The sequence below is a fragment of the Protopterus annectens genome, chromosome 13.part0, assembly GCF_019279795.1.
Source record: "Protopterus annectens isolate FY-2018-M chromosome 13.part0, PAN1.0, whole genome shotgun sequence".
Taxonomy (NCBI): domain Eukaryota; kingdom Metazoa; phylum Chordata; order Ceratodontiformes; family Protopteridae; genus Protopterus; species Protopterus annectens.
This window is the reverse complement of record NC_056747.1, coordinates 1,288,077,873-1,288,087,465: the sequence shown is the minus strand read 5'-3', so window position 1 is coordinate 1,288,087,465 and position 9,593 is coordinate 1,288,077,873. Positions and strand designations below refer to the sequence as shown.

Below are 9,593 nucleotides of genomic sequence, written 5' to 3'. Positions count from 1 at the left end.
TGTATTTGACAGATGTGAACTATCTGTTTACATGACGACTTCCAGACCCAGACCGATGTTCTTCGTGCTTCACTGTTGCAATCATCACATTTGGGTTATCTGCTTGCAGTAGCCCTCAGTCGGCCTGATTATCAAAGTCTTGTGCCCTGCATTGGTTGCTGTCTCATCTTTCGTGATGTCAGGTAGTCAGGGGTATAAAACATGCAGCCAATGTCATTACATCAGTCTTTCTTGCCGTGCGGTGCCCGAAGCAGAAGCAGTTCGCAAGTGCCAGTCAGCCGACTCCTGAAATTTTCGTTTTCAAGTTTCAGAACCGAAGTCTTCAACTAAAGCCAAGTACCCCGTTGGGGAAACTTTTTCTTGCTCTAAACCGATGTCAGTAAAAGTCAATAATTGTATTTCTTGTGGAAAGCATGTACCTCATAAAGATTTTCATTCGTACTGTATTCCTTGCCTAGGTCCTAACCACGACGTACCTAGCTGTCGGTTTTGTGCCTTATTTAATACATGAACTATTCGTCATCGGTGCATTTTCACTTCTAAATATTTTGGTACTCGGTTCAGTTATCCAGATATGTCTTCGGTAAGCCACCGGACTACAGACATTCCAAAAAAACGCAAATATAAAGACAGAGACAGGCCACCTAGGTCCAAAGCTGCCGACAACGCTTCTCCTAACCTAGTCGCCAGTTCACCGGTACTCAGTGAGGCGCTTTAGCAGCCTCTGATACCCGCTACTTTAGATTCGCAGGCCTCTACTGAGACCCATTCGGTGTCTGGTATGCCGCGAGATGCTTCAACTGTGGAACCTGCGGATGTCTCTACCTTGGATGGGTCCGGAGCCGCTGTGCAGGCACCGGCTTCTGAGGGTGTATTCAGGCCCACTGACTTGCATATTAAACCGACGCCATCTTCTTCATCTAGGCCTAAAACTCTATCCACGCCTAGAAAACAGACGATCAAACCACATGCCCAGGCCCACATGCCTAAAAAACAAATGCTTAGAATAGCCGAAGACCTTATTACATTAATTAGGGGAAGCCAACCTTCTCCCTCTAAGAGACTTAAAACTGAATTTCCTTCTTATCAGGAATCTGATATTTCTGTTCCTTCTGATGACCAGGATTTTACCCTTATCTACCTATGAGGATTCTGGTGCAGAGGACTCTATTCCTTCTGCCTCCCAGAGGATTTTTCTTTTGGTAAAACCTTGCATGCTCTTAGGGAGCATTTTCACTGGGAAAGCCAGGATTACTCTAATTCTAAAAAGAGGCTTAGAGACTTATTACTCTTGCCCCAACACAGGCCTTTAGCTATCCCTCCTGTACTGGACATTGTTGACGATGACTTTTTGGAATCTAGCTTGGCCCCCTGACTCTCTACCTCCTGCTCCCAGAAAACCTAATAGATATTACAGGGTTCCTGTTTCTCACAAATTCCTTTTTAAAAATCCTGAGACCATTTCACAGGGACCCAAGGGCATTAAGACTACTACTGCCAAAAATCTTACCCCTCTGATAGAGATTCCAGGGCCCTGGATACATGGGGTAAGAAGGTATACACCTCTGCAACCTTGGCCATCAGGGCCTTAAATTACCAGCTTTATATGTTAAAGTATCAGCGACGTATTATTGGATTGCTTAAACAGAAAATGATGTTGATTCTTGATTGTGCTGAAAATAAGGATTTACAGGATTTAATGCATTCTGCTGAACAGGTTGGAAAACATACTTTGCAATGTGGTTTTTGATTCACTAGAGGCATGTTGCGGGGTGGCTGTCACTGGGTCTGTAATTAGAAGGCATGCTTGGCTTAAGGAGCAATCTTTGCCAGATCATGTTAAAACTAAATTGCTGGATGCTTCCTTAAATCATGGCCGCCTGTTGGGTGTCAAAGCAGAAGAAGTTGTTAAAAAGATGGAGGAAAAAGCTAACTCTATGCAAACTGTTAAAGATTTCTTACAAGTGCAGCCTCCTAGATTTAGTAGACATTGGCCCTCAAAAAACTGGTCCTTTCCATCCTCTTCCAGGCCATCTCAGTTCAAACCCAGAACCAGCAGAACAACCAGGCTTCAGTCCCAGTGTACGCACAGAACTAAGCAGTGGGGAGGCTCCCACTTCCAAATCAGGGAGTAGTAAGACCCCCCCATGGTAAGCTGTCTCAATGACTTAAATTTAAATCTTCCAAGCACTTCTCAACTGACTGCTCCTTGAGGGGGAAAGATCACTCTGCAGGCAAAAAACTGGGAACTCATTACCCAGGAAAAATGGGTTTTAAACATAGTTTCCCAAGGGTACAGATTTCACTTCCACACGTTATCAACCCCAAACGGTTGGCCAGATCTACCCCCAAATCAGTGGGCAGAGGCTCAAAAGCAAGTACTCTTTCCCTTAAGCATAAGGGCTATTCAAACTCTACCAGAAGAGGAAAAGGGACAAGGTTTCTACTCGACTTTTTCTGGTACCCAGAAAAGACAACTCATGGCATCCTGTCCAGGACCTGTCTATCCTAAACACCTTTTTGGTGATTCCAAAATTCAAGATGCTAACTCTTCACCAGTTGCTTCTCATGATAGGCAAAGATGCCTGGCTGGCAACAATGGATTTAAAGGAAGCCTACCTGCACATCCCAGTCAGGGAATCTTGCAGAAAATACCTCCACTTCAAAACAGGATGCATGCACTATCAGTTCTCTGCTCTGCCCTTTGGCTTATCTACTGCGCCCTGGGTATTCACAAAGTGCCTAGCTCCAGTCATTGCATTTTGCAGGCAAAGAGCTATTCAAATATACCCATACCTGGACGATTGTCTAATTTAGGCAGAAAGCCAGAACAAATTTCTGAATCATCTTGCATTTGTACAAAAGGTGTTAACTTGTCTGGGGTACACCATAAATGAAAAGAAATCACATCTGGTACCCTGTCAACAAATTATATTCCTGGGAGCAAGCTTGAACACAACTTCCCATATGGCTTTCCTCACGCCAGAGAAACAAATTAATTTGACAACTTACTTTAAACTAGTGGCCACAACAACCCTGCTGTCTGCAAGACAAATACTGCAAGCCTTGCGGTTCATGGCCTCGTGCATTCTACGAATTCCATATGCAAGACTGCATATGAGGAAACTACAATGGTATCTAAAAAGCCTATGGTGTCTACATTCTCAGGATCTAGAAGCAATTATTCCTATCATACCTTGTCAACGGTTGGAATTCCTTTGGTGGGCAGAAGCCTGCCACCAAAACAAGGGACTACCATTCACTCTACCCCCTGCCGCCCAAACCCTAACAACAGACTATGCATGGGGAGCTCACCTGGCAGGGAAGTGCATTCAGGGCAAATGGAACCCAAGTCAAATGCACCTGCATATCAATCAAAAGGAAATGTTAACTGTACAGAATGCTCTGACAGTCTTCAAGGACCACATTCTTCCAGGACAATTAATGGTAAAGACTGACAACACCACTGTTATGTGGTACATAAACAAGCAGGGGGGGTACCCATTCTTACCCCCTCTGCAGACTAGCCATGGCTCTGTGGGAACACAGCCTTGAGCTACCAAGTGCATCTAAAAGCTCAATTCCTGCCAGGAAAACTAAATACACTGGCAGACGAACTAAGCAGAAATCTCATGGACCTACACAAGTGGAAACTGGAACCAAAGGTTTTCAACATGTTGATCAACAAATGGGGGATGCCAGCTATACACCTGTTTGCCTCCCCCCAGAACTACCAGTTGGACAGATTCTGCACAAGGACTCCCCACAAACAAGCTTGGAAAGTGGATGTTCTGTCCTTCAGCTGGAAAAATCTATCAGTTTATGCCTTTCCTCCTCTGCCTCTCCTCTCCAAAGTACTACTAAAGATCAAACAAGACAAACCAAGGATGGTACTCATTGCACCAGACTGGCCATGTCAACAGTGGTACCCCCTCTTGCGCAGTGTGTCACAGCTGGTCCTATGGCACCTACCTCAGACCCCTACCCTGTTATCTCAGCAGGAGAGCCAGATTCTGCATCCCCAGCTTCAAACTCTGAACCTGGCAGCCTGGCTAATTACCTGATCTCTCCGTTACCATCCCTTATTTAACAAGTGTTGGATGTCATTTTGGAGGCAAGGAGGCCTAGTACTAGAAAATCTTATGCTGAAAAATGGAAGAGATTCTGTGCCTGGAACCAAACTCAAGGGATGGGCACAGTAGCGCCCAATTTACTTCAGATTCTTCAATACTTAACTGAGATGCTTTACAAGGGTCTTTCCTTTTCCTCCATCAAAATTCACACCTCAGCCTTTTCAGCTCATTACAACACAGAACCACCCCTCTTTTCTGCTCAAGCAGTTCCTCAGAGGGGCCAAAAACTTAAGACCACCCAGGAGAGCCCCAACTCCAGCTTGGGACCTTAACTTTGTATTGGAAAAATCCTCTTTTTGAGCCAGCTTTAAAATTCCTTTCTTGGAAAGCAGCCTTCCTTTTAGCAATCACTTCAGCAAGAAGGGTATCTGAATTACAGGCCCTTATGGCAGTGGAGTCTTTCATGCGGACAGAGTGTTTCTCAGGACCAATCCCTCCTTCATGCCCAAGGTGGTATCCAGTGTGACTCTTAATCAGTCCATTCATTTGCCAACCTTCTTTTCTAATCCACAGAAGAAAGGGGAATGGATACTGCACTCCTTAGATGTGCACAGACAACTTAGATTTTACTTGGACAGGACTAAACCTCAAAGGAAATCTGAACAACTGCTGGTGGCATTTGCTGCAGGGGCAACGGGGAAGGCCATTTCAAAGCAAACAATTTCTAAATGGATAGGCCATTGCATTCATTTCTGCTATAAGCACCATGGAAAACCTATCCCACAGGGGATTATACCCCATTCAACCAGGGCTGCATCGACTTCTACAGCCTTTTTCAGAGGTGTCCCTACCAGAGACATCCTAGAAGCTGTTGCCTGGAGTTCTGTACATACCTTCATCAAGCATTACCATTTGCCAATTTTCTCTAAATCCAGAGCTGGCTTTGCCACTGCAGTCTTGCAGGGCCTTATAGCTACTCCTAATGATATTTAAATTCCTCCTCCCATCCTTAGCTTTGGGAATCTACCCAAATGTAATGACTGCAACAGTGAAACAGGAAGAACATAGTACAGTTGTGTACACTTACCATAAATGTAGATGTTCGAGTGTATTCACTGTTGCAGTCCTGGTTACCCTCCCTCCAGCCCCCTGACTTCTTTTGGCTATACCTCTATTCTCCTCTACTATACTTAAAAGCTTTTTGGTGTATTTGTTTTTTTGTTGGAGGTATAACTTTATATATATATATATATATATATATATATATATATATATATATATATATATTTAGTTGCTTCCCATTAAGGGTGGCACCTGACATCTGGGGCAAGAAAAACTGATGTAATGGTGTCTGCTGCATGCTTTATACCCCTGACTACCTGACGTCACGGAAGATGAGACAGTAACTGACACACGACCCAAGACTTTGATAATCAGGCTGACTGAGAGCTACTGCAATCTGATAACCCAAATGTGATGACTGCAACAGTGAATGCAGTCGAACATCTACATTTATGGTAAGTGTACACAACTGTACTTTATCGGAGCACAACAGCATTTAGACAGTTTTTTTCTGAGATAAATCATGAGCAGCTGTATTGACCTTTATTTATCTTTTTTTTTTTATCTGTTTACTTGTTTAGACATTTGTTTCAAGTATGTACTCTAGTCTGGAGACACTTTTTAGCCACAACCTAAGTCAAACGTAATAATTGTAATTTAACATTTACAATTTAAGAAGTGACAAATCATTTACAACTTTAAAGAATGCTACTATAACAGTTCTAGAAAGGAGAAAATCTTGCAGTAGAATTTAATGGTAGAATAGGTTATCCCACACCATGACAAATATAGTTTATGGACACGGATTTACTTTGATTTGTTTCTTATTGCAGTTTAGTGCATATTGACTATATTGTGCAAGCCAGTGGTGCACTGCAGATTTTTTTTCAGTTTTTCCCACTGTTGTGCAACTGTGGAGTTGTTATATGTAAGTATAGGGTATGGGGAACCAAGCTCCTTTCATGGAACTGTGCAAAAAAACAATTTTTTTTCTTGTTAATATTTTTGAGTTACACTTCCTAAGAGACAAAAAAATAGGAGATGTCAGAAGAGGAACTTACAACTTTCTTGCTACAAAAAAACTTCCAAGCTCTAAGAGGTGGGTGACTCAAATGCACATAGGCATATTGATACAAGATAATGTTGTACGTAAGAGAGTGCTAATTTTCAGAATAGGCTTAATACCAGGAAGAGTTGTAAACCTACAAAGTGCAGAAGTTATTTACTGACATTCAGGTATTGTTATATACATTTTATAGTCTGCTAACCTGGTTGTACTTGGCAGTTAGTGAATGAGAAAATAAGAGAAATGTGTCTGGCTGTGTCTCTGTGGTATTTGTCATTGCATGTTAGGTGAGTTGTGAAGGCTGGATCTTAAAATGTGCAGCCATTTTTATTTCTGATGTGGGGTGAGAGAAGATTCCAAGTAAGGGCGACTTTGGAACATTTTCTTGTCTGTAGTAGACCCAAGGTAAGGTGCATCTGGATACAGTCCACTGTAAGTAAAGAACCTGAGGAAATAGGTGCAGTTCAAAGCTTGCAAGAGGAAGACCATAGTCAGGGTGCAGGAGTCTAAAATGTAAGGCAAGAAGCAGGTGAGGTTGTCCCACAATAATCGATAGACACAGCTTTCTTTAAGGAAGAAGCTTTGATTGTGATACTTATAATTACAGGAAAGGGAAATTAATTTGCAGATTTTATTAACTACTGTCTGTAGGATAGCTGCGTTTTGACTGGAATTTAATTCAGTGACAAAAAAGGCACGTTCCAGCTTAGGACTTAACCCTTCCCCAGCTAGACCACTTCTGGATTAAAGTGTAAGTGGGTTTAAGATTCACATAAGGACCTTTCACCTGTTTAAGAAAAATAAAATCACAGGTTAATGCAACATGATATCTGAAAGGTAGTACTGGGTCCAGAGAAATGACATGATATTTATGGGTTAAAGTCGGTCTTCTAGTGATTTCTGATTCTTAGTGATTTGAAAGGTTTGTACAAACTTTATCATTGTGTCGTACTGTAAGAGTATACATGCAGATAGTGAGGTGTTAATTTCCAATATGTTATCCTGAACCCAGGTCTATATTATAAGGAAGTCAGTCTACAGGTATACTTAAACGGAAGCAGTACACCTACCAACAGTCAGTAACAGCAGGCCCTTTGCATAAAGAGTTAGGTTAGGTGGACTTGTGCTAACTGTGAATTAAGCGTGTCTGTTACTTTTACAGATATGCTACATTTTCTTTGCACTTAACCGCAAACTTTAGTTTTCACAGCTACTAAAAGTATTTATAACCTTTACTCAGGACTAATCCATATAGCTGAGTTTCTTCCTTTAATAGGTGTCATCCTATGAAGAATGGTGAAGTATCCTGTCAGTCCTGTGGGTTTGAATCTGGAAGCCTTTTGCAATGTGTACGTTATAAGTTCCTCTCTTGCTATCCTGAGTTCAGCAAACTTTTTCTCTTATTCTGCAGTCAGGAGTGCTAACGCCTTCTACCAGCAAACACCATGGTGGTGTTCATTGGGCATGTGTAAGTCCATGCCTACCCTTTGTGCAGGAACATTTGTCATGGAAAAGTTCCCATATTCACTGCTTAAAGGATTAAAACCTTGTAAGTGTTCCTGCACTTAGCAGATGATGAGCCTGGACCTGCACCAGTACTGTCTGTTTTGTTTGTGTGGAAACACAATGAGAATCAGTATCTTGTGAGCCAATGCTTCCAGCTGGCCACCTGCAGATAAAATTGGAATAAGCTTGAGGCCACCCTCAGTGCCTTGGAGGTAGCTATTCCAGCTACCAAGCATACAAACTGATAGGATGACTCTGTAGGCAATCCCAAATTAGTACAGGAGCAACAGAGGCTGAGTACTTGTCAGTTTGTTCTCCTTCAGTGCCGGACCAAAAGGCAGTCTTATGGGCCTCACAGTTGCATTGCTGATAACCACTGTAGACCTATGGTGGTGGTGGTGATGGTGTTCCCATGTATCCACATCTTCTCCAACTCTATTCCGCACCTATATCATGTTTGTCCCTGCCCCAGTTCCATACAGAAGTCTATTGAATCCACTGATGCACATTTTCAGTGTTCTTACATTGGATAAAGGAGTTTTTTTTTCCAAAGACTTCCTCCTTCTCCTCCCCCCAAGTCCTGTCTGAATCACTAGCCACAAAGGAAGAGGTTTTCTTCTAGCTTCCTGCTCCTGCAGGGCCCATGGCACAACCTGATACCATGGACATTTGCTAGCTATTTGACATTCTGTGTGACTGGTATGTGTGGGTGAGGAAGTGCACCACAGGGAGGACCAGGTATCCTGAGGAATGTGTTAGCTCTTCATGCCAGTATATATCTCAGGGACTGCAGCCCATTTCTATCTTGCCAGTTGGTTAGAAGTCTAAGGTTTTGGACATAGTTTCAGTGTTAGCGTGGTCTTCTGCAGTAGCATCTATTTCTTTTACCTGTCCTGGTTCAGGTCGTCCCTAGTGGATCAGTCACTGCAGAATCTAGCAGATTTCCCTAATTATGTGATCAAGGCAGATCAAGACCTGTACCACCATTATATAGTGGACTTTTATATAGCCCACTGTAACCTTGACTGTCTTGATGGTACCACAGTGGCAGCAAGTATGGCCATGTTCCCTTGTTGGATGGCATGGTGGATCTTCTTGTATGGCTCTGGTCAGTCAGGCCTTTTGGGATACTTGGCTCTGGAATGATGCTCTTTTTGGCTTCCAAGAATGTGGTTGAGGATCTTCAAAGGTGAAATAAGGCTTTGCCTATAGTTTGGGAGTGTTTAGAGTGATGTTCAACCCCTATTTCTTCATATATTCCAATAAATGACATGAGTCAGCTACTGGTCAGGGGCAGAGGAGTGTGACGTGGTAGCTACTGGTCAATGACAGAGGAGCATGACATGAGTTAACGTCTGCTCAGGTACAGAGGAGGATGACATGTGTTAGCTACTTTTTAAGGAGAGACCAGCATAACATGTGTTATCTACTGCCCAGGGACAGAGGAGCATTGCATGTGACAGTTACTGGGATACCAGTGCATGACAAGTGTTAGCTACTGCTCAGGGACAGAGGAGCATGACATGTGTTAGCTACTGCGCAGGGACAGAGGAACATGACATGTGACAGTTACTGGGACACCGGAGTATTTCGTGTGTTAGCTACTGATCAGGGACAGAGGAGCATGACGTGCGTTAGCTACTGCTCAGGGACAGAGGAACATGACATGTGACAGTTACATGGACACCGGAGTATGACATGTGTTAGCTACTGATCAGGGACAGAGGAGCATGAAGTGTGACAGTTACTGGGACACGGGAGTATGACAAGTGTTAGCTACTAGTCAGGGACAGAGGAGTATGACACGTGTTAGCTACTAATCAGGGACAGAGTGTGCATGTGTTACCTACTGGTCAGGCAGAGAGGAGCATGACGTGTTAACTATG

At 43.1% G+C, this 9,593-nt stretch overlaps 1 protein-coding gene across 6 annotated transcripts in view; it reads left to right on the top strand.

The window, feature by feature from the left end:
• The window catches only part of COPZ2 (COPI coat complex subunit zeta 2), a 670,348-nt gene that overhangs the window by 529,879 nt on the left and 130,876 nt on the right, over positions 1–9,593 (top strand). The window lies entirely within an intron of this gene.